Source organism: Planococcus citri, chromosome 4, assembly GCF_950023065.1.
Source record: "Planococcus citri chromosome 4, ihPlaCitr1.1, whole genome shotgun sequence".
NCBI classification, from domain to species: Eukaryota; Metazoa; Arthropoda; class Insecta; order Hemiptera; family Pseudococcidae; genus Planococcus; species Planococcus citri.
In genome coordinates, this window is record NC_088680.1 from 68,948,734 (window position 1) to 68,975,570 (window position 26,837).

At 33.9% G+C, this 26,837-nt stretch overlaps 1 protein-coding gene across 2 annotated transcripts in view; it reads right to left on the minus strand.

Moving 5' to 3' along the window:
• LOC135846002 (homeobox protein prospero-like) overlaps positions 1-7,479 on the minus strand; it is a 126,547-nt gene extending 119,068 nt beyond the window's left edge. The window contains exon 1 of one of the 2 annotated variants that reach the window (XM_065364923.1): positions 7,154-7,479. The gene's annotated coding sequence lies outside the window, so the exon portion shown is untranslated. Of the gene's footprint in view, positions 1-1,344; positions 1,875-7,153 lie in introns of those variants that run through there. The other variant, XM_065364922.1, reaches the window with a different exon arrangement.
• Between the last annotated feature and the right edge of the window lie 19,358 nt (positions 7,480-26,837).

Consider the following 26,837-nt stretch of genomic DNA (forward strand, 5'->3'; position numbering starts at 1 on the left):
AGGAAAGGAATGCTCGTGAAGCATTGTCCTGTTATCAGCATCGCTTATTATTGTGGCGATGAGAGTTTTACAGAGAAGATGATTAGGTATCTTGTGCGATTTCCTGATTCTTGAGGCTAAACATATGTACTTGGAGGGAAATGGATTGTGAATGGGTTTTTTTTACGTCTCACTTGAGATTACATATTTCTGTGTATTTACCTACTTGATGTTGACACCCCCAAAAAAAAAATAAAATGAAATATAAAAAATTGGAATAAATTTTCAAATTGGTCTTAACGAATGAATTTTTTTCAGAGAAAAATCCAATCGAAATTCATTTTTTTTTTTTTATCAAAATAAAGCACAAAAAATCGTAAAGAATGAAATTCAGGTTGCTCGTTTTGATCTTAAGTAGAGTGAATTTGAAAAAAAATCGAGTTTGATTTTTCAAAATTTACTCTTATCAACTAAATGAGGCATGAAAAAACTGAAAAGCTACAAATGATGCAATTTTGCTCATTTTTTGTAGTCATAGTGGCTGAATTTTTTCAAAAAAATTGAATTGAATTTTTTTAAAAACCAATGAGGTGTGAAAAGTCACCAAAAAAATTCAGATTCTTTGTTCAATTTATGGTATTCTCGCTCGAATTGAATATTTTATCAAAAAAAAAAATGCTCTAAAAGTTGAAATTTTCTCGTTAATTTGGAAAGTAATATTTTTCTGATCGAGAAAAAAATTCAGTCAATTGGATGAAGTTTTTGTTTGTAAGTGAAATGACAATTTTGGATATATTTTCGGCTGGAATTGATTGTTTATTTTTTTATTCTCGTTCGAAATAAATATTTTATCAAAATTATGCTCTAAAAGTTTCAATTTGGAAAGTAATATTTTTGTGACCGAGAAAAAAATTCAATTATGTAATAAAATTGGATGCAGTTTTTTTTTGAAATGTGAAATAAAAATTTTGAATCTTTTTTTGGCTGAATATTTTGTCAAAATAATGCTCTAAAATTTTCAATTTTCTCGTTAATTTGGAAAGTAATATTTTTCTGACCAAGAAAAAAATTAAATTTTGTGATAAAATTGACGAAGTTTTTACTTTTATGTGAAATGGCAAGTTTGGATCTATTTTTTACTAGAATGGAATTTTTCAACGTTCCAGTTTGGTAAAATTTTGGAAATTTTTTTCACCAATTTTTTTTGGTCAATTTTTGTTTGATTCTATATTTTTGGGCAATTTGGTTTTTGGCATATTTTAAAAAAATTTTTAAAGCAACAAGTAACTGAAAATTTTACCAAAAAAAATGAAAACACGCACAAAAAAAATACGAACGTGAGACACAATCGGACACTCGTCTTACCTGTAACACTTCATTAGAGAGGTTTCATTTGTCTTATCATCTGATATGCAGAATTTGTCGAGGATCGAACGTAAAACTTGCGGATGTGAAAATACTATATGGAGAAACACGTGTGTTGGTTTGTGATGTAAACAGATGTCGAACTGATAATACAAAATGTACGTTTAATCACCGCGATCACTTGTGAAATTTTCCAGTCGATTTAATCACGATCGAGTACAATAAATTATTAAAGACACGAGTAAAGGTGAAAAAAAATTCCGATGAAAATTTCACTATAAAAATTTAAATGAAAAAAAATCGTCAAACTCGTTTGAAAAAAAAAATCCACTTGCGAACTCGTTTAAATGAAAAAAAAATATTACAATAGTAACTCGACTCGAGGGTGAGAATGAAAAAATGATAATACTCGATTATTGGCGATAACTCGACGCAACAAAACCCGGTACTGCGTTCGGACGCGTGTTACGTTGCATGTTTAACCCGACCGGAGAACAACGAGAAAACTGAAAGAGATGCCGACGAAAGTTTTAAAAAGAAAATAAAAAGCGGAGAAGGCCGAAAGCCGTTTATTTCGTTAAGATAAGAAGACGTCGACGACGCAGGACGCAGGCTCTCTGGCGCGGGCTTGGGCGGGCGCGGGCGGAGGGCGACGCAACAAAAGTCGGGAAAATTCGGCAGGACGAAACGCGAAGGGAGCGTTTTCCCGAAGGCGCGGAGAGGAAAAGCGAACCGGCGCACCAGGAAAAATTGCATCTAAGGAACCGCCCTTCGTCGTGGATTTTCAAGAAGTTTACATCGACCGGAGCGGTATCTGTGGGAAAACTGCATCAACCGTTACGATTTAGGGGTGCAAATAGTATTGTTTCGGTGGTCAGTGGAATGGACTGATGGGGTGCTATCTGCGAAATTGGGGTTTGGAGAACTTTTTCAACGAAGGGTTAAAAGAAGGAAAGTTTTGGTGCGTTGGGTGATTTGATGCGGAGTGAAATCGACGAGCAGGTTGATCTAACGTAAGTCGTCCTTAGAATGGATTTTTATGCTTAAAAGTGCCTCCTAGTGCGAGTATTTTTGATGAATTATGTGTTAAAAAAGGTATTGTGGTATGTAAGAATCATTTGTGTAGGTTTTACGTGTGTACTTTAGCCTATTATGACATGTCACAAGGAGTAAATACTACGAACAGAATGTATTTGTATACCGGTATTAGACGGATGCATTGAATTGATATTATTTATAATAATCTTCAACAAGGTGGTTATACTATTCATAATAGCCCGAAGCGTGTATGTGTGTAAATTACCACCAGGCATCAACATTCAACACTATACGAACACGTGCGATGCAAATAGTAAGTGTGGTGGTGGTTGTGCTGAAACGGGTTTTCATCACTATTATTACGAGTGGATGAACCGAATAGGAGCAGGCAAAGTATAATGGAAACGTTTATTCATTGTCGAATTTGACTCGGGTATTTATTATGAATGTAAATTGTTGGGATTTTGATACTTTGATTGTTTCATTCTTACGTTATAGTGACTTCGAGCTGTATAAATTGTCTTGTTATCACAATCATTTAATGAGAATCGAAAAAATGACCTCAATTGAGAGATTTATTTCGGCCACTGAATGAAGTTCAGTGGACCAAATTTTGAAAATTTGAGAACTATGAACTCTCGTCGAGGGAAGATGAGGTGTTAAAATACGAATGTATAGAGATTTGAATTTTTTTATGCCCTATTGAGGTGTGTTTTTTTTCAGAGGTTTTTACATTCGAGGGGTTTTGAAATGTTCAAAATCGATTTTAAAGTAGTTGTTTGAATGAAATAAAAATTGGAAAAAATTCAGGGTCGTCGCCCTTCAACGTTTATATCAAATTTCAATTCAATAAGTTGAAAATGATCTGACGTAGAGGTAAGTATTGAAGGGCGACGATCCTGAATTTTTTCAATTTTTTTTACCATCCAAACAACGACCTTAAAATCGATTTTGAATATTTCAAAACCCCTCGAAGGAGGTGGGAGGGGTCCAAGTTCAGGAAAAAGACCAAAATTATCATCATAACGACGTCACGAGATTTTTTTCCAATGTTGACAAAAATTTGAGGGAGCCAATGGGAGGGTTATAGAGAGGTCAAATCGAAAAATTAGGTTTATATTCGATTTCAGCGCTCACGAAAACCTAATAAACCATATGTCACACGATTTTTTCCATTTTCAGGAAATTTTAAGGGAGTCAGTGGTGGGTGGGGGCGTTGAAGGGTCCTAATTGAAAAATTAGGTTAATATTTGAATTCAGCGCTCCTAAAAACCTAATAAATCATATGTCATGTCACACGATTTTTTCAATTTTTTGGAAATTTTGATGGAACAGAGGGGAGAGGGGGGGTTTGAAGGGTCCAAATCGAAAAATTAGGTCGATATTCGATTTCAACGCTCCTGAAATCCAAATGAACCATGTGTCACACGGTGTTTTCAATTTTATGGAAATTTTGAAGGAGCGAATGGAGGGGGGTGTTGAAGGGTCCAAATCGAAAAATCAAGTTGATAACGTAAATCGAATATCACACTATTTTTTCCATTTTCTGGAAATTTTGAGGGGGAGGGGGGGTCAGGGGTGGGTGGGGAGTTGAAGGGTCCTAATTGAAAAATTAGGTTTATATTTGAATTTAGCGCTCCCAAAAACCTAATAAATCATATGTCACGCGACTCTTTCAATTTTTTGGAAATTTTGATGGAGCTGGAGTGGGGGGGGGGGGGGTGTTGAAAGGGTCCAAATTGAAAAAGGTCGATATTCGGTTTCGGCGCTCCCGAAATCCAAATTAACCATGTGTCATGCGATTTTTTACAATTTTTGGAAATTTTGATGGAGCCAATGGGTGAGGGGGTGTTGAAGGGTCCAAATCGAAAAATTAAGTTGATGTTTTATTTCAGTGTACCTCAAAAATCCAACAAATCTCATGTCACACGATTTTTTCGATTTTCAGAAAGTTTCGAGGAAGCCAATGGAAGACGTTGAAGGGTCTAATTCGAAAAATTGAGTCGATATTTGATTTCAGTGCCCCAAAAAACCTAATAAATCAGGTCACACAATTTTTTCCATTTTCAAGAATTTTTTGTGGGGGGGGGGGTGAGTGGGGGTCAGTGTGAGAAGGGGGCGTTGAAGGGTCCTAATTGAGAAATTAGATTGGTATTTGAATTCAGTGCTCCCCAAAACCCAATAGATCATAATTATTATGTAAGTATGTTACACGGTTTTTTCAATCTTCTAGAAATTTTGATTGAGGCGGGGGGGGTTGAACGAAGGGTTCAAATCGAAAAATTATGATATGTATAATCTGATGATTTATTACTTAGATCATGTCCGACATTTTATTTCAGTGCCCTCAAAAACCTAATAAATCTCATGTCACACGATTTTCTCAATTTTCAGGAAATTTTGAGGAAGCCAATAGAGGACGAAATCGAAAAATTGAGTCGATATTTGGTTTCAGTGCCCCCAAAAACCTGATAGGTAAATCAAGTCACACGATTTTTCCAAAATTTTCAAGAAATTTGAAGGGTCCAAAATGTGGGAATTGGGAAGGCCAAATCGAAATATTATGTGAATACTTATTCGTATTCGGCGCCCTTGAAAACGTATGAAACGATAATATACACAGTACTGGAAAGTGGAAACTTTTTTACATTTTGACCAAAATTTTGGGGCTCCGAACCCCTTTCTCTTCTCTCCAATGTTTTGTCAATCCCATCATGAAACGTTCGCAGGTATCATAAGATTGTATTTATGTTTCCTGGATTTTTTTCGAATTTTCGAATTATATAATTTGACAAGTTTATTTTTGGATTTTTGGTGAATTTTTGAAAATTCAGTGAAGTTGTTATATGTATTAGACTACCTATGGCAAATTTTCAACTTTTTCACGAAATTGGCCTATGTTTTTTTCGGAAAGAAACTGTGGGAATAATTACTTTTTTACAATCCTCCCTTTTTTGGAAAACAACAGCTTTTGAACTATCCTGGAGCCTCCAGAAGCTATTCAATTTTCACCCGGAACGCAACTTGGACTTGGAAAACAATCAGGATCGATTTTTGACACTTTTTGCTGAGCATCAATTTTAATGAGGGGAAAAATTTCATAGAAAAAATAGGTAACCCTCAACGAAATTGAATTTCATAACACTGAAAAATTTTGTTTGGATGGGATCAAAACCACATCTAGAGATGTCCACCTGAAAATCGGTCCAGATGTAGAGAAACTCGTAAAAAAACATGCCAAAAATAAACCACAACTCAACTTTCAACTGCCCAAATTAATTTCCACGCATTCTGTAAAAATCCCAAAATTCTGGAGGATTTGAAAATAGCGCTGGAGGCTCCAGAATGACCAGAAATTGTGAAATTTGGTTCAGGTGATAGCTAAAGTATTATGTAGTTTCAGGACTAATTTCCATCATTGTCACGGGAAATTTTTTTTAATTGAAAAAAATCAAATTACCAAAATAAGTGGTTATTAATTTTGGATTTTTCAAAATTCGGAAAAAGTTAAAAAATCAATTTGAGCAGCTGAAATGTTGGTGATGGCAGTTTCAGATCATGTTTTTTCCATAAATTGTGGTTTCATTCAAATCGGAGAAGGCATCTCGAGAATTTCTCGTCTGAGAAACATGGTAATTTTTCTTGAGAGGAGGAGGAGGGGGTAAGGTATGCGGAATTTCTGTTCCACAATAATACACATAGGTATGTAGGGGAATAAAGTCTTGAATTATACCCAATTTTTTCTAAGTTTTTGAGGTACCTACCACACGACTTTTTTTTTGCAGCTGAGCAAATCAGCACCGAAAAAAATTGAATGAAAATTAATAAGTCTCCTCTCCGTCTCTTCAAACTCTCTGTTAGTCTCAAATGTCTCTATACTCACTGTCTAATTGTCAAAGCAGGCCAACTTTCTTTATTCGGGCTCAACGACTTTAAATTAAGGAGAACTGACGTTTAACTAAATATTTTCACGTGTTTTCGAAATTTTTTTCAAAATTGGCAAAATGGAGGTAGTGCAGAAAATATTTAGAAATTCAGCATGCTACGCGATATTTTCAGTTTTTTTTTTTTTTTTTTTTTTTTTGGAATTTTGACCATGTTTAGCTTGATGTTGTTTAAGGGGCTGGAAGGGGGGGGGGGAGTTCAGGGGATTGATTTGAAAAAATTACCCTATATTCAGACTCGATGTCTTCGAATTAACAACAATCATCACCTATGCCACTTCACTTGATTTTTTTTTTTTAATTTTGATCGAAATTGTGGATCTGTGTGTTTTTAAGGGAATCTAGTTTTGAAAATTTTCTATTACATAGAAAATGAACATTGAACATTGTCATCGTGTATTTTTTTTCAAATTCTCGAATGACAGGTTTCAATTTGTTTTCTTATCATGAATAGTTGAGGCTCCTATCTCTTAGAAATTCAGATTCACACGTTTCAAATTTTAATTTCTGATTTTGAATTCTTTATTCTTTTTAAAACCCTGTTTAAAAATATGTTTCAAATTCAACCAGTCTCGACAGGAGACAAAAACGTTCAAAAATGCGTGAAAATGTTGAGTGGAATCGTAAGACCCAACTTAATTTCACTTTGAACTGTGAACTTTCAAATCAAAATAAGCTGGACACATTCAATTTAAAATACGTACGAAAATGAATGGTTCTATCAAAACGTTACACCAATATGAGAACGAATTTCTTGTCATCCAATTGAATTTTCTCGAGTTTTAGAAATTAGGTTACCATTTATAAATAATTATCGATCTTCTTACCTCGATAAAATTCCTGATTCATGCAAAGTTTCCCATCATCGCGACAAAAACACTCCGATCACTTTCACACTTCGAACAACTCACGTGCACATTTGAACCGGTAGGTAGATAACCGAGAAACGATATTAGAGTTTTTCAAGAAAATACCCGGAGCACAAAGGTATGTAAAGATGCAACGAAATTACACGAACGTTGGTACACAATCACTTGAGAATAGTCGTTATTAAGAAAGCACTGTACTCGAACCCCCTTGTACTACGTACGAGTAAAATAGGTACATCTAAAATGCATACAGCAATTTAATTATTTCCCCCGAAGCGAAGATGCGAGCAGTTTCAGGTTCGGTGATCTCGACCGTTACTCTGTCTCTTGGAGTCTCGAGTACATTATAAGGAGAACGAGAAGAAACATCTTACGATATGTTACCGTCTCTACCGGATGTGCTTCGTTGGTTGCCTACTCGAGTGATAAGGGCGGTTGGTGGTAGGTCTAGGTATGTGCGTGAAATGTGAGAGAGCTTTTGAATTATTGTAGGCAATCATGTGAGTTTTTTTAAGGAAGTTTTCTTGGACTTGGTTTTTTTTGTCCATTGCAGAGCTTAAGGTTGATATTTTTGTGAAAATTGTATCTACCTACCTACGGTATTATGAGATGATTTTTCATAAAATTGAAGTACTTAATCATGTCCTCGTATCCTGTATGCTACGAGCCCATGTGGAAGCATTTTTTAAAAAATCTGTAATGTTCGTTCGAAGCTAATAAGCCTATTCAATTTTTCAAAAACTTCCTATTTACGATGGCATATTATTTTTAAAACCTATAGGCATCTAAATTAAGCAAACCAAAGGTACGTATTCCAAACGGATGCCACTCACGTTCTACAGTCGCGTGGATTTGAAAAAAAAGATTGAAAACTCAACCAAGCGTCACGACGATAGTGGATGGTATACCTACGAAAAAGACGTTAGATTTCCACAGTAGAAAGAACAGCAGGAAAGAAGCGTGCCTCGGGTACGTGTGCTAGGCACACGCTCGATGTTCAGCTCGCCAAAAACATACGTCAAGAAGATGAGTCCTTATAGGTACCCAGCTAATTCTCCCTTTGGTCACGGTCCGGTTGAGATCTCGTCTTAAGACGTTGTCGTCGTCGTCGTCTTGTAAGAAAGACACTCGCGTTCGCGCGAATTTCTTTAAGAAAACTAGAAACGATTGTAGCGTGAAAAATAACCGTCTTATGATGTGTCTCGGTCTCACTCTCATCGTAGGTCTAGGTATAAATGTTCATATTTTTGTATACGCGTTTAATTGTGTGCAATGCAAGGAGCTGGCCTTGGTCCATGTGGCTGCCATGTGGTATATACATACGATATGTGTACTACAATGCTGCGTGGCGTTATCTTTATTGGTCTCGTAGGGCTGCTTTATAAGTGAAGATAAGATGATTGAAATGCGTGGAATGAAGATCAAATCATAGAAAGGTTTATTATAATAACCATACATATGTATGCGTTTAATGTAGATGTATGTAGGTACTTGAAGTCTGTAACCTACTCGTATGAAGATAGACGAAGATTCGAATTGACATAGGTCTATCTCTATAGGTCTTTTTTTTATCGTGGAAAAGGTTTGAAATTTCTCACTATATAACTGATCCCATTTTGAAGATTGCAACCATTACAGTGGTCAATGGAACATTTCACTTGGTCCATGATCTTGATAATTTTTCTTATCAGAGAATAAAGAACCGTAGATAGAGATGCAGCTACCAAATACATATAATTTTGGAAGGCTCGAACGAAAAATTGAGGTTTTACGAGATTTTAATTTTTCAAAATATTGCAAGATTTGCGTGAATCGATGAAAAATTAAATGGCTCTGAAATCACATCTAGAAAGTTAATTTTGACTTAATTGGAGAAAATAGTAATTTTTAAGGGACAAGTTTTTCAAAAAAATCTAAGAATGCGTCCGACGTGTTTTAAGAGCTGGAAAAGGTGTATTTTTTTAGCACAAAATTTTCAATTAAAAAAAAAAAAAAAAAAACGAAGTTTTTCGATAATTATGAAACTGGGCATTGAAGAACTTTTTTTCGGTTTACGTTTTTGTTTTTTCTTTTTTATTTAAATAGTTCAGGTGTGTTGGTTTTTAGTTTTTGTATTCTGTTCTAAATTTACTCGTGAGTTTCAACATTTCCTTTTCAATTTGTAATTCTGATTTATTTTTTGGTTTCTGTTTTTTTTCTAGTTTGCAATTTTCTTTTTTGATGTTTTTGATTGTATACCTATATTTTTTGGTTTTTAGATTTTGTTTTTATTTTTATAGTTTTATTTTGTTTTCAGCTTCAGTTTTAATTTTATTAGTTTTTTTTTTAATAATTTGTAGGTCTTTTAGGTTTAAATGTCCGTATTAATTTTTCGGGTTTCAGGTTTCTCATTTTATTATGAATTTTTGGTTTTCAGTTTTTTTTTTCGTTTCGAGTTCTCGCTTTTCATCTTTGGTGGTGGCTTTTTTGATTTAAAGTTACAGTTTTCATTTTCGATTTAGGTTTCAATTTTGATTCAGGTTTCAATTTTATTTACATTTTTCTGGTTTTCAATTTGCATTTTTAGTTTTAGTTTCTTTTTCAGTTTTTTCTTGAGTTTTTTTTTTTTTTTTGGTTTTTACTTTATGATTTATTTTTTTATTTTGAAAGGGGGTGAGGGAGATGAGGGGGGAGATTAATTTTTTTTATATGTTCAGTTAGCCTTTCAATTTCCAATTTTTTGGTTTTCAGTGTTTGTTTACAAGTTTTTGTGTTTTGGTCATTCTCGTTTGTGGGTTTTCAAGTTTCAATTTTCTTTTCCTTTTTTATTTTTTGGTTTTCATGTTACTAGATATTTTTACTTTCACTTTCAATTTTTTCAATTTTTAGTTTTTCTTTTTTGTCGTTGTCATTTGTGTCTTTTTGAGTTTCAGCTTTCCTTTTTTCTTTTTCTTTTTCTTTTTATAGTTTCGATTTGCATATTTGATTTTGGTTTTTGTTTGTAACTAGGTTTCATGAGTTTTATCTGTAGATTTTTTTTGTTTTCAATTTTCATTTCTATTTTTTTCAAGTTTTCAGTTAAGTTTTAAAAATTCATTTTTTTGTTTTTCAGTGTTGGTTTATAGTGTTACGGTTTTTTTTTTCAAATTCACACTCTTTGCAAATTTTAGTTTTTTTTTGTGTTTCTAATATTTAGGTTTTGTTTTTTGGTCATTTTTGTTTGTGAGTTTTGTGCTTCAGTTTTCCTTTTTTCGTTTTTTGTTTTGTTATTCAGTTTTCAGTTTTGTATTTTCCATTTTCAATTTTGATTTTGATTTTTTTTCGTTTTTTAAAAATATTTTTTTGGTGATTCAGAATTTTCAATTTCTAGTTTTTTTTTCTTTTTTTTGGACAATTTTTTCAAACTAGGAGAGGGGCAGATTATAGGTTTTTAAGTCATCAGTTTTATTTTAAAGCTTTCAAATTGTTTGCTTTTCAGCGTTGGTTTCTAGTTTTACATTTTTTTTCAACTTTCAAATTTCAGTACCTACTTAGTTTGTGTTCCTAGTTTTCAGTTTTTGTTTTTTGGCCATCTTTGTTGGCGAGTTTTGTGTTTCAGTTTTCCTTTTTTCGTTTTTTTATTAGATATTATTTTTTTCGGTTTTCTACGTTACATTTTTTTGCTTTCAGTTTTATTAAAAAATTTTAATTTTAATTTTATTTTCTTCATTTTCAGTTTTGTATTTTTTGTTTTTTGTTTGTTTTCAATTAAAGAAACATTTTTTTGTTGGTCTTCAGTTGGAGTTTAAATTTTCTAGTTTTTTTTTTGAGAAGTGATTGAGGAGGTATATAGGGTTTTTTGGTTTTCAGTTTTTGTTCTTCAATTTGCTTTTTTCGTATTCGATTTTAACCAGGTACATTTTTTGTTTTTAGTTTTCTAGTCTTTCTATAGCTGATTGTACTGGTTTCATTTTTCGTTTTAATTTTTTTTTTTTTTTTGTCTTCAGTTTTCACTTTTTTGTCATTTTTGTTTCTAGGTTTTTGAGTTTCAATTTTCGTTTCTTGTTTTTTTTTTGTTTTTCAGTTTTTCTTTTTGATGGTATCATTGGTGGATTTTTGAATTTCAGGTTTCTTTTTTACTCGTATTTTTTGTGGGGGTGAAGGGAGAGGGAGGGACGTGAGTCCTGATCTTTGGTTTTGAATTTTTTTCTTTTTTTTTCCAGAGTTTACACGTGATTTTGGGAGCCCCTGACCTCTCTTTCAGGTGACCCACCACCCAGGATAAAATTCATATTATCCGGACTGACATCAATTCGAAATACATTACAATGCCAGAGAAATTGAAATAAGTACACATTTTTTTCTCAAATTTGGAAAAATGCACTCATCTTGGGTGAGAAGAAAAATTCAAGATTTAAATTAAATCTGATACTGGAATATTATTTTTTTTCTTCAAATTCAAATTCACCATTCAAATATTTGATTGCACAGAATGCAAAGTAAAATAAAACTTTGAAATTTTGAAAAAACACTTTTTTATTCCAGAACTTTTACAAGAGTTGTATAATTTTATCTCATGGGATATGCTACAAATACGAGTATTTAGTTGTTTCGAACAATTTCAATTTATGGTATAGTACAGACTACAGAGCTTATCAAAAATTCTTAAAATACCACGTGTCCTTTCCCCTTTACTCTGGTTCATTTACATATTTCATTATCTTAATATTTAAAGCTTCTACAATAACTCTTTCCTACAACATCACAGATCATAGCTTCCTCGCTTGATTATCGAGTAACAGATGACGTTTTTAATACAAAATCCTGTGTGATTTTTTTTTCAATTCTCGTCATTTTTTTTTCAAGTAAGCTCAAACTGAATAATTTTGAATTACGAGTCGAGTTGAAAAGTATCACAAGGAACAGCAGTTCAACGGATATGACAGTTATATGTACGATTTTCTATTTAAAAAAAAAAAAAGATAACCACAGATCGGATTGCTTTCGCGTATGTAAGTGATAAGGTCTTGTGACAAAAAAGATCAAGTTAGAAGCATATGGATTGCATTAAATTTAAAACATCTAATAAAGTAATTACACGAACCCTTATCGAAGGAAATGAAAAGAAAACGGAAAAATTATTCAGTTTTTTTTTCGTCGATTCCAAATTTATATACGAGTAGATACAAGTATTGGAAAGAAAGCTCGAGCAGACTAGGCCAACAGGCAGGAAAGGCTAATTAAATTCGTCTTACACGATACTCGTAGCAGCCCCCGGAAAAGGGTAGAGAGGATGAAAAGAAAGAGAGCCAGGGACTCGTGTATAAAGGAAATTGAAATCTTGTTCGGAAGTCGAATATAAGATAAACGAGGATACCGCACGCAAAGAAATGGTCGCATGTGGTCATTTCGCCTTGTCCACGTTTCGTATAATACTCGTAATACGAGCACTATATAGGTACTGGTAAGAAATCGAGTATAATACGACTTAATGATTTTCCACGCACTTACCCTCCAAGCTCGTGGGGTAAGAAGATACATCGCGTAACAAGTTGTACAAAACCAACTGGCCAGCTCGTTGCGATAAATCTATCGAAATTATACGACGCGCTAACCTTTTAGCTTAACGAAGACGGCCTGTAGACATGAGAAAGTTTAATTGTGTTTGGCAAAAAGGAACAAGGGATGGTGTCTCGATGTCATCGTCGTCCTTGCATACTTACTCTAGTTGTTGTGCTTTCTTCGAGTAAATTTATAGCACCCTTTTATAGCGTACTTAAAACTCGAATAGCATATTGGTTTAATTAAACGTCTTCGAGTAATTCACAATGTACTAGAGAGATATGTAGCTTATTCGGAGCAACGAAAAATAAGAAAATATGTACTCTTTCAACACCGCAATACCTCCTTTTTTTCATGCCAGCTTTTAATTACCTCTATATAGGTACCGAACCACAATCGAACAAATATTCAATTCGCAAGTTAACGTAGGCGACGACTTTACAATTTCGAATTTCAAATAGGTAAGTAAACGTTAAAGTAGATATACCTATCTCTACTACGTAATACGTAGTTCAATAATGAAGGGCTTTTTCACCATTCCGTCTCTTTTTCCTACCCTCGCCCTTTCTTTGTTTAGTTAACTTTTTCTACGTATATCGTCCTCGGTCAGAAAGTTTTAATTTAAGTTATTAGAGAACACGGTTTTAGGTTCTTTAGTTGACATAAGACAAGTGATACGTGACGCCGGTTATTTTTATGGGTTACAGGCGTCTATCAGACTTTCAAAGTGTCAGAATTTGACGCAAAATAAATATATACGTACTATACGCAGAGGAAAAAAAATTAGATCTACTTACTCATCGGAATGAGAATACCGAAGCATAGAAGTCTGGTAAAGAGAGGGGGAGGGCAGAAAATCGTGGAAGATTCGCCGTTGAAAAATTCTACTTTATTATCTGTGACGAAGTAGAATGGAATTTTCGTTTTGAAAGAAAATTTTTCGGTTTTATGAAAATCGAATGGATAAGGAGTCAAAAGAAAAATTAATGTAGGTAAAACGAAAAAAAAATTGAAAATTTGAAAATTAAAAAATATTATTCTAATTTTTGGTGAATTTTCCCCGATTAAAATTTGTAAGTACATAATTATAATTTTTTATGAAAAAATTTCAATCATAGGTACTTATTTAAATTACGATTAGGTTAAAAAGCTCAATTTTGACACGGTTGAGGGAAATAGAATGATTCAGTGGTGAAATGTTTTAAAAGACGTCGTATACATTTTCACGAAGTGACCTTTAAAACGTGTTGGTATTTGGAATATGGCTTGGAAAGAACATTCTCAGAGTTGAGAACTTGAAAATGCACTTCAAGACCTAAAAAGACGACTGACCCCCCCCCCCCTTCATAAAAACAGGGAATGAAAGTAAATTGAAGAACAAAAAAAAAAACTGAAACTTAAGAAACCTACAAATGAAAACTACCAAAAAATATAAACTAAAAATCAAGAATAAGAAATAAAATCGCCTCCCCGTCCCCCCCCCCAACAGCGAATTTTGTCATCATCCAACAAGGGAACCTCTTGCGGTGTCCGCCTCCGATTTGAACGGGACCGCGATTTTTGGAAAGAGCATGTTCTAAAACCTCCAAATCGAAATTTTCAGCTGCCCAGGTTCATTTTTCGATTTTTGGCGAATTTTTGAAAATCCAAAATTGACTATTTTGGTGATTTATGCTTTTTTAAAAAAAGTACGAACTTGATCAGTAAATATGTTCAAAATGAGTCCTAAAACTGATATTAACCCGCCAAATCCAAATTTCGCAATTTCCAGTCATTCTGGAGCCTCCAGCGCGATTCTTAAATTTCTCCAGAATTTTGAATTTGCTCCAGAAGGCGTGAATATGAAGTTGGGCAGCTAAAAATCGAGTTGTGAGTTATACTCGATCTGTTTAACGAGTTTCTCCACATTTGAGTCGATTTTGGGAGGGACACCTCAAGAGTGGTTTTTTGACCAGCTCTTTTCATAATAAGAAATCCAAAAAAATCAAAATTTTACCGATTTGCGAGGAAATTTTTGAAATTTAAGCGAATCGGTGTATTTTGTCCACAACAAACCCCCGAGGCCGAGTTTCGCCATTTCCAGCCATTCTGGAGCCTCCAGCGTGAATTTTAAATTTCTCCAGAATCTCCAGAATGGCTGGAAATGGCGGAACTCGGCCTCGGGGGATTTGTTGTGGACGAAATACAGCGATTTGCGCAAATTTCAAAAATTTCCTCGCAAACGTAACGGTAAAGTTTTGATTTTTTTGGATTTTTTATCATGAAAAAAGCTGGTCAAAAAACCACTCTTGGGGTGTTCGTCCCAAAATCGGCTCAAATGTGGATAAACTCGTTAAACAGATCGAGTATAACACACAACTCGATTTTTAGCTGCCCAACTTCATATTCACGCCTTCTAGAGCAAATTCAAAATTCTGGAGAAATTGAAAAATCGCGCTGGAGGCTCCAGAATGACTGGAAATGGCGAAATTTGGACTTGGCGGGTTAATATCAGTTCTAGGACTTATTTTGAACATTTTTACTGATTAAGTAGGTACGTACTTTTTAAAAAAAAAGCGTAAATCACCAAAATAGTCAATTTTGGATTTTCAAAAATTCGCCAGAAATCGAAAAATGAACTTGAGCAGCTGAAAATTTGGATTCGGGGGTTTTAGAACATGCTCTTTCCAAAAATATCGGTCCTGTTCAAATCGGAGGCGGACACCTCAAGAGGTTCCCATTGTAAGTAAATTCCGGAGTATAATTTTTATTAGGCCAATTATCATTTGTGTTTTTCATTTTGAATAAAATTAGTGGAATTACAGGGTGTCCAACAGTTCTGCTGACCTGCTGAAGTCTTGCTTTCAACCGAAATGTCCTGCTCGTTTTTTTTTCAGCCAAATTTCAACAATTTTTTATTAATTAATTTGTTCTTTTTTCAAAATTTAAAACAAAGAAAAACATTTTAAAAAATAGCATTTTTGAATTATATTTAAAATTTTTTTCATCTAATTAAGTAGTGGAAAAATGAAAATGTTTTTTTTTTTTTTTGATGCTTACTACGAAACATTATTTAGATTAGAATTGAAATGACCAAAAGATTTCATCTTTTTTCGTGTGTCACTATTATTATAGAAATTCATTCTTCGGCGTTAAAATTTTTCAGTTCACTTCTAAATTATTCATTCCCCATCCTGAAAAGGTTGAAAATTTGTTGAACATGAAATGAAACTGGAAAGGTTTTTTCCCCTTTCTCAATGTCTGTAAATATTTTGAAAAACGAAAAAATTCTAATTACCCTCCTCCCCCTCTTCTCCATAAATTGTGAACTTTTGTGAAAAATGTTCTGTTGGAGTCCTGCTTTTTCATTTTGAAATTTTGTTAGACACCCTGAATTATCTTCCTTTTTTTCCTCCTCTGTCCCTATGATTTATTTTATATATTTTTTTTTTAGATGCAGTAAAAGTGCATTTCACATCATTGAAACAAAATAATGAGTCCAATAAAGTTGTATAGAGCTCGTGTAAAATTGAACCATTTTCGCTGATCGGTTTTTGAAACTGGTTCATTAATTTGCAACCAGTTCTCAAAAATTACCTAAAAATTGTAGATCGAGAAAAAAGCGTGGAACAAAAGTTGTGGGGCATGAAAAATTAGACAATTCTGTCCAATCACATTTTGAAACCGGTTCATTGGTTCGCATTTAGCGACCAGTTTTTGACAATCACCTAAAAGTTGGTGATACAGAAAAAAGCTTGAAACAAAAGTTGTAGAGCGTGAGAAATTGAACCATTTTTGCTGATCGGTTTTTGAAATCGGTTCATTAATTTGCAAACAGTTGCCAATAATTAGATACCTAAAAATTGGAGTTCGAGAAAAAAGCTTGAAACAAAAGTTTTGGGGCATGAAAAATGGGACAATTTTGTCTTATCACATTTTGAAGCCGGTTCATTGATTCGCATTTAGCGAACAGTTTTTGACAATCATCTAAAAGTTGGAGATAAGGAAAGAGCTTGAAAGAGAAGAAAGCATGAAACAAAAGTTGTAGAGCGTGAAAAGTTGAACCATTTTCGCTGATTGGTTTTTGAAACCAGTTCATTAATTCGCAACCAGTTATCAAAAATTACCTAAAAATTGGAGATCGAGAAAAGAGCTTGAAACAAAAGTTTTGGGGCATGACTTTTTTCTCTATCTTCAACTTTTAGGTGATTGTCAGAAACTGGTTGCTAAAGGCGAACTAATGAACCGGTTTCAAAATGTGATTAGACAAAATTGTGTAATTTTTGACGCTCTACAACTTTAGTTTCAAGCTCTTTTCTCTATTTTTGGGTATTTTTTGTTAACTGGTTGCAAATTAATGAACCGGTTTCAAAAAATTTATATCACGTTTTTGTCGCCTTAGTGTGTAGAATACATTGCGTCAGTAAAAATCAGTTTGAATTTTTTGATCAAACCAGTTTTTCAATTTGTGGACACCCTGCGCACGGGCCTGAAATTTTCAACGTCGCTTTTAAAAGCCCTCATTTTTCCCTACTCAACGCCGCCGCTTCATTCATCTCTCTAATCCAATAGAATAATTTCACCTCAAGGACGTGTTTTTCCTGATCGTATCAATGAAAATCAATACGATGAAGTCACATGAAGGAGAATGTCTATGTTTTTAATAAAAAATAATCCAATATTTAAATAAATGAATAAAAAAAAGCGTAATAGGTTCATGTACATATACAACTACATACACATTACATATACATCCATGCATAGTCGGATAGTCGTGCTACTAAGCACCCAATCGTTAGACCAAAGAACAACATTCTTGTACCTAACTAGACAAGAAAAAACCGGTATTGGTGGTGAATTTCACCACCGTGTACCCTTAGAAGAGGCCGAGGGTTTAAGTAATTAGTTGCCAGCGCGTTTCTTTGCAGAAATCACGTTGATTTCGTCAAGTTGTTGTTCGCCTTAAAAATTAATGTTTGTCGATTCCTTATCATCCGCGATGATGTTATTCGCGTTGTTTTTCGTCGTGATTTTCGCCATAGCATCTACCGAAGAAACGCTGGACGTGATGTTATATTCGGATGGGGCATCTTTTCATATGAGTACAACAGAAGAACGCGTTCCGATGAGTAAAGACGAAGCTCGTATGCACAATCTTTGGCCACAGGATAAATGTAAAGAAATACTCCGACGAAAATGTCTACAATATTTCTCGAATCCCGTCGACGATGTTGGTATTTGCAACTTCAACGAAGATAAAGAAGAAGTTGAAGCTGATCTACCTTTGAAGGTCGACGTGTGGAGCCAACGCGATGTACACTCTCGTTTCTACAGTCTACGGCGTATAAGAAGTGTTTTTCTCGAAAATAAAACACTCGATAATAGATCTCCATTCGACGTAACCTGGGATATGGGAATTACAGCTACAGTGTTGGATGTTGCGAATATAACAAAAGACGAGAAATCCAAAATTCCACATGGAGCTGGAGGACAAATTGATCTTCGAATCTTTTCTGTCGAAGGAGCGAATGTCGATCTTAATTTCAAGCATTCGTGGGGTGAAGATCAGTTGGTATTTCGTCGACGAAACTTAGAAGCACCCAACATGAAAATCGTGGTACCTTCTAAGTCATCTGTTACCATCGAGTACATTACCGAAGAATGGGAGACTGAACTAGAAAGTCGTAAAACATTTATTCCCTCTGGTTCGATACGTGAACATGGTGGTACCGGAACTTTCAAGGTCAATCAAGAGGATTGCTATGCTGAGGTACCTGAAAGACCAGTAGTAGTTACAGATATTCTGAAGGTAACATATCAACGTAATCTTCGAGTCAGGGTGTTATAAAAAATTAACAATAGTTTCGAAAAAAAAAATACTTTTTATAACCATTTATGAATGCACTTGATAAAATGAAACTATGTATGTACAATTTTCATTTTGATTCTGAATTTAAATCTATGTATCTATTGTAAATTCTATGATCTTAGCATAAATATGTAGTACAATAAACTGAGTTGCAAAAAAATGATTTTTAAGAAAGTACCTAGGTTATTTTTAGTCAAATTTGTTTTCAAGTCATTACTGACCGTCATTTTGTAATTTGTTAACTTAAGTAAATTTTGTAATCTAAGATTAGGCTCAGTTAGTTTCTATGTGTAAATTCCGAAGTCTAATTTTTATTATAGATCTATTATCATTTATGTTTTTCATTTTGAATAAAAATAGTACAATTAAATTTCATTTCCTCCTTCTTTGCATCTGTGGTTCATTTTTTCAAAACCCCAGCCCAGTTAAACTGCATTTCACATCATTGAACCAGGAAATAATGAGTCAACAAGTGAATTTTAAGTTTGATCGTGTATCTCGCCAACTCATCACCTCCGATTTTGCTGAAATTTGGCTCACTGAAAGTTGATATCACCAACACCTCAGAACCGAATTTTCAGCTGCCGAAGTTGATCATAGCGTTTTTGGAGCGATTCCAGTGTGCTGGAGAAAAACTAATTTTTGCTGGAGGCTACAGATCGTCTAGAAAGTTGTCGTGATCGATTCGAGGGGGGGGGGGTCTTCATGAAATACGTGTTGCTGGAATTTTTAAAAATATGGAATATTCAACTTGTTAAAAAATTCACGTGTGAACTCGTCGTCTCATGGGATTGGCGACTTGAGCGCTCTAATCGATCGAGAATATCGAACTTAGGGTAGGATTAAAATTTTAGTTGCCGAAGTTGATTACAGCACCGCCTGTGGCGATTAGGAAAAACTAATTTCTTCTGGAGGCTCCAGGTTGTCTCGAAAATGGTCGCAATTGATTCGATAGGTCGACTTTGGCGTTTATCTCGTGATTTACCGATTTTCTGCCAAAAATGGTAGAAAATCTCGCACTTGGATGAAATTTCCAAAGAAGTCACCTCACTGAAAATAGTCGTTTTTCGATTTTTCTTAAAGTTGAAAAAATGTTTCAATTTTTCGACAAGTAGGTACATAATATAGCGAAAAAGTGTAATTTTTTGCTAATTATGAAATATGATTTTCAAAAAGTCACACTTCATGCTGAATTTTGCCAAAGTTTGCTTTTTGGTTAAAAATTATGCAACAATTCTCACTTTTTAGCAAAGTTGCCAAAAAATTAACAATTTCCCAAAAATCAATACGAAGCTGTTTTTACGAAAACAAAAAATTACAAAAAATGTCGCTTTTCTGACTCAACATTGCAAAAAAAGTAGGTACCATTTTTTCCCAACAATTGCCAAAAAAAACTTGCTACGTATTTGCCAAAAATTTTCTAAAATTTTCTTTCGACATGAATGGCTTTATCCAAAATTGCTAAAAATTGTCAGTTTTATGCAAAAAAATGTTAAAATTTCATTTTGCAAAAATTGTTCAAAAGTTGAGTTTTTTTAAAATTGCGAAAAAATATCATTTTTTTGTCAATATAATTACCAAAGACTTGCTTTTGACAAAATATATCATAAATGCTCACTTTTTTCAAAAAGTAGCAAAAATTTTCAATTTTTAACAAAACAGTAGAAAAAATGTTTTTCCAAAACATTCTCTTTTTTTTAAAAAATTGTTGGCAGCTAAAATTTTAATCCTACCCCAAATTCGATATTCTCGACCGATTAGAGTGCTCAAGTCGCGAATCGGAGGAGACGAGTTCACACGTGAATTTTTTTACAAGTTGAATATTCCATATTTTAAAAAAATTCTAGCAACACGTATTTTGGAGAAAATTGTCCGAAACTTCGCATATAGCCTTAAGTCAACCCCCCCCCCTCCGGCGAATAAATTGCGACAACTTTCTAGATTCGAGCCTCCAGAAAAAATTAGTTTTTCTCCAGCATGCTGGAATCGCTCCAAAAAAATGCTATGATCAACTTCGGCAGCTGAAAATTCGGTTCGGCGAGATACACGATCAAACTTGAAATTCACTTGTTGACTCATTATTTCGTAGTTTCAATGATGTGAAATGCAATTTAACTGGGCTGGGGTTTTAAAAAAATGAACCACAGATGCAAAGAAGGAAAAAATGAAACATATTTGCACAATTTTTATTCAAAATAAAAAACATAAAATGGTGATAAATGTAATAAAAATATACTTCGATATTTAAACATACAGACTGAGACTAATCTTGGATTACAAAATGACAGTCAGTAATGACTTCAAAACAAATTTGACTAAAGATAACCTACCTTCTTGAAAATAATTTTTTTGCAACTCAGTTCATTGTACTATTCATATTAAGATGATAGAATTTATAGATAGATTTAAATTCAGAATCGAGATGAAAATTGTACACAGTTTCATGTTATCAAGTATTCATAAATGGTTATAGAAAGTAGATATTTTTTTCGAAACGATCGTCAATTTTTTATAACACCCTGACTTGAAGATTACGTTGATATGTTACCTTCAGAATATCTTTAACTATAACTGGAATTTCAGGTACCTCGGAATAACAATCTTGCTGATTGACCTTGAAAGTTCCAGTACCACCATGTTCACGTATCAAACCAGAAGGAGTAAATTTTTTAGAAATTTCTATCTCAGCCTCCCATTCTTCGGTAATGTACTCGATGGTGACAGATGACTTAGAAGGTACCACGATTTTGCTGTTGGCTGCTTCTAAGGATCGTCTACGATATATCAACTGTTCTTCACCCCACGAATGCTTGAAATTAAGATCAACATTAGCTCCCTCGACAGAAGAAATTCGAAGATCAATGTGTCCTCCATAATATGTAACTTTGGATTTCTCGTCTTTTTTTATATTTGTAGTAATATTCGCAATATCCAACACAGTAGCAGTAATTCCCATATCCCAGGATGCGGCAAATGGAGATCTATTATCGAGTGTTTTATTTTCGAGCGAAACACTTCTCATAAACCGTAGACCGATGAAACGAGGGTGCAGTACTTCGCGTTCACTCCACACGTCGATCTTTAAACGACTTGGGTGAGAAAAAGTTGGACAATTCATTCCTAGAGAACGAGCATTTTCAGCTACTTCTTTATCTTCGTTGAAGTTGCAAATACCAACATCGTCGACGGGATTCGAAGAATTTTGTTGACATTTTCGTCGGCGTATTTCCTTACATTTGTCCTCCGGCCAAATATTGTGTATGCGAGCTTCGTCTTTACTCATCGGAACACGTTCTTCTGTTGTAATCTTATGAAAATATGCCCTATCCAAATATAACATCACGTCCAGCGTTTCTTCGGTAGATGCCATCGCGAAAATCACGACGAAAAACAACGCGAACACCATCTTCGCTGTTGATAAGAAATTGACAAACATTACGCTAATTTTCAAGACGAACAACAACTTTATGAAAAATCAACGAGATTTCTGTAATGAAATGCACTGGCAAACTGATTTACTTATTAAATTAACAACCTTATACACCTAATAATATTTTTAAATACACATTTACGCCTCGGTGAATCATTATCTTCATATTTTTCGATAATTCGTTACCTTTCCGAGTAGAATTTTGATAACCTGCTAATCATCTTTCGCGTTTTAATTTTTGCCACTTTTTTAATAATTTGAATCGCGATAAACTTTATATTCAAACCACTCGAATCTAGATAACTTTTGAAAATCCAGTTGAAAGTTCTGAAAACTACATTTTTTAGCAAATCAATATAATTTTAAAAAAACGCCCCCTCCCTAAATCGTCAACGACGAATCGCTCGTCAAGAATACCCCATCACCGCACCCCTGAATAGTCCTTCTTTTTATTAAAATTGCCTATTCTGCTTTTTGGAAAAAATTTAGAAGAATTCTTACTTACATCTTAACAAATTTGCTTAACATTGTCACATTTTTCAAAAATTATCCACGAAGCTTTGTTTTTTTATTAAAACAAAAATTGCCTCGTCTCGCTTTTTTGGCCTAAAATTGCAAAAAAGTATGATTTTTTCCTAATAAACAATAATTAGGTAGGTTCTTGACAAAAATTTTCTCGTTTTTTCAAAAAAATTACACTGATGTTGAGTTTGACGTTATAAAAATTATCTTAAAAAATTGCTAGTTTTTCGCAAAAAATTCCAGAATTTTTTATCATTTTTTTCAAAAATTGTCCAATGCCTAAGTGTCTTGCTTTTTCGACAGAAACTGTGAAAAAGTATCATTTTTTACAAATAATTACCAAAAAGTCCTGCTTTTTGTTAAAATTTTCAAAGTCTTACTTTTCACCAAAAATTACCAAAATTTAGCCAGAGTGCTAAAAAATTCATTTTTTTCCAAAAATTGTCCACCGGTTTCGCTTTTGGTCAGAAATTTGCATTTTTACCAGGACTTGTAAAAATCTTACTTTTGTTTCCAAAAATTGCCAAATAGTCTCGTTTTTTTAAAATCAAAAAGCTATAAATTTTTTGAATTGAAAACCAGAACATCAATGTCAAACGTTCTGATTTTTTTAGTCATTTTTTTCTACATAAAACTTCTTTGATGAAATTTTGCCAGTTTTTTGGTTACTTTTTCCACCTTTTTGGTCACTGAAGTTACTTTTTTTTTGAATAAAATTGAGTGCAATCCTAGTGTAAAAGTAAATAATCAAGAGTATTGCAAATTCAAACCAAGTGACCGTTTCTCGATGCGTTTTTTATCGCATGTTCTCGTATTTTTTCGTACAAATCGATACAAACGTAGGGGTCGCCTGGCTGGTCGTGTCCTATACTCGTACAGAACGAATAATATACGTATTCGCGAAACTGGTGGAAAATAAATTAGAATGGAGCCTTTTCATAAACCACTCGGGAGCTATTCCTATGGCGAAGGTTCATAGGCAACCAAATTAACATACCTACCCTTATCCGCGTATTATGTGTGGTACATCTACAACCTATACATGTACTCGTAAAATGTGTGTAGTTCTACCAGACGTGAGCTATATTTTGCAGCTGCAGAATGGACCAGCAGCATTCGTTTCTGTTTTAGATGCATGCGGGAGATGAGAGATGGGAGATGCGAGCGCAAAATATATAGCAGGGTTCCTGACGCTGAACAATTAGACAACTTGTGTTGACAAAGAGACGGAATATGTGCATAGTTTTGTCCCTTATATTTGGGGAAAAAAGGTGGCTATTTACGAATTTCTGTAGGTATGTTTTTTAGTGTAATTAGTTCGTGAACTGAAATGGGGAAAATTTGATGACGAATTTGGAAAAAAATTGAAATTTTTCCAGAATCATTTAAAAACTATATCCACGTCTTGCTTCAAATGAAGATTTCGAGTAAACTGGCAGGAGGGAGGAGGACTTTCGTCTCCATTCTTCAACTCAGTCTTTTACGTAGGTAGATACTTCATCTATACGTTGTATAATGAATACTTTACATAGAGCTGGGCATTTCTGCACGTAAAACCCCACATAGGCAATTAGTTAATTAAAACTCGAACCCCCCCCCCCCTGCACGTCTCACGAATGCTTAACTTCAACTAACAACGCAACGTAAGAATTTAGGTACCTACCTAGATGAATGTACACGAAAGACAAAACAAGATACGTAGATACGTATAAATAGACACAGGAAAACCCGACAACTTTTTCGTATATGCTTGCTCAGGTGGATATTAGGGTTAGTTAATATTACATTTCCACGTTTCTTTATTCGCGACTCGGTGCAAAACACGCACACGTATTTAAACATGCGCCCAAGAGAAGATTGAAAACAAAAAGTGTGTGATGAATTCGGGGCGTGTAGTTGAACTTTACTCGTACGTAGTACGTACTATTCGAGAAACGAGAATATTGCGTATGCTTAAATGAGAAATGTAGATTACGTTTAACCATAATTAACAAGGGACAGCTCGTAATATAATACTAAAGATAAGTGTCACAGATAAGTAATCTATATTATAGCGGACGAGAAAACGATATACGACATCGAAATTAGCAACTGTGTCCCAGAAGACTGGGTGTGGTATGTCTTCAGGGTGTGGCACTTAAATATATGTAAAAAAACAACAAAACAAAATACGAGTAACTGTGACATTTTCAGTCTGTCGTTGTGTATTTTTAGTGAAAATAACACGTACTTTGTAAGCAATGTGTTTTCGAATCGGTGAGCATAATATAGTCTTCAAATTTTATAGAGAAAGAAAAATGAATGGAACTAAAGCAATAATACGTATTTTCATTTCAAAATGTCTTTAGCTCAAAAACATTAAGATAGTGTTTGGAAAACTGGATAGATTTTTCTCCAGCGTAATAATTGAAGAATAATTATCTACATTACTGTACCAATTGGCTATTTTTTCCATTTTTTGAAAATTGGCTTAAAAATCGAAAAATGAACTTTGGTCTTGAAAGTTTTAGCTGAATCAGAGTTGGTATTTATGAATGGGTATCAAAATTCGGCACTTTATTGACAAAACATTGAAATGAGAGTACGAAGGCCCTTTCACAAAAACTTGTCATATTTTCAGAAGAAAGACGAATAATTCAGTGCGATCCAGATCGAAAAATCACTTGTTGATTCATAACCTACATTTTTGCGTTTCAATTATGTGAAATGCACTTTTTCCAATGTTTTGGAGGCGACAATTTCAAGAATTACCTGAGTGCTAAAAAAAACAAAACTCAAGAACTCGATGGAAAAAAAATTGTTTTAACTTCATACTTCTTGTCAATCTTGCAAGAAAGTCCTAGTTTTTGTCAGAATTTCAAAAAAATCTTTCTCTTTGTCAAAATTTTTAAAAAGTTTTGGTTTTGTGTAAATTGCAAAAAATTTTGCTTTCGTTTCCAAACTAGCGAGGAAATCTTACTTTTCGCCAAACTTGAGAAAAATCCAGTTTCTTTTTTAAAAATAGCAAAATATCCTGATTTTTGGCAAAAATGAAAAACACGGCGTGAGAAGACCGACTTTTCTTCAAATACAAATCTTTTACGAACAAATTGACTCACTTTTTTTGAAACATTTGTATAGCAATTGATCTGTTTACAATCGAATCGAATCATTTACGAACGATTGATGATTAAATAAATTGATCGATTTCTTGGTGAATGATTCGCAAACGGATCAGTTAATTTTACGATTGATTCGGGTTTTATGAAACTATTGGATGGGAATTGATCTGTTTTCAAGCGAAGTGAATTGAATTGAATCGAATCGAATCATTCAAAACCCATTGGAGATTGAACAATTGATTGATATCCAAGTGAATCATTAGCGAACGAATTGATTCATTTAATCAATTTTAGGCGAATAATTCACGAACGAATTGATTCGTATGAGTGACTCGTTCGCGAACGAATTGAATCATTTACTCAATGTTTGGTGAATCATTCGCGAACGAATTGATTCGTATGAGTGACTCGTTCGTAAACGAATCAATTCATTTACTCAATTTTCGGTGAATCATTCACGAACGAATTGAATGATTTTTGATAAATCATTCGCGAACGAATTGATTCGTATTAGTGACTCGTTCGCGAACGAATCGATTTATTTATTCAATGTTTGGCGAATCATTCACGAACAAATTGAATAATTTTTGGTGAATCTTGCGCGAACGAATTGAATTTTTTAGTGAATTATTCGCGAATGATTGGATTCGTATAAGTAACTCGTTCGCGAACGAATCGAATAATTTACTCAATTTTTGGTAAATCATTCACGAACGACTTGGATAATTTTTGGTGAATCTTGCGCGAACGAATTGAATTTTTCAGTGAATCATTCGCGAACGAATTGAATAATTTTCGGTGAATCATTCGCGAACAAATCGATTCGTATATGTAGCTCGTTTGCGAACGAATCGTTTCATTTACTCAATTTTTAGAGAATCATTCACGAACGAATTGAATAATTTTTGGTGAATCATTCACGAACGAATTGATTCGTATAAATGACTCGTTCGCGAACGAATCGATTCATTTATTCAATTTTTGGCGAATCATTCACGAACGAATTGAATAATTTTTGGCGAACGAATTGAATTTTCTAGTGAATCATTCGCGAACGATTTTATTCATATAAGTGACTCGTTCGCGAACGAATCGATTCATTTACTCAATTTTTGGCAAATCATTCACGAACGAATTGATTCGTATGAGTGACTCGTTCGCGAACGAATTGATTCGTATAAATGACTCGTTCGCGAACGAATCGATTCATTTATTCAAAGT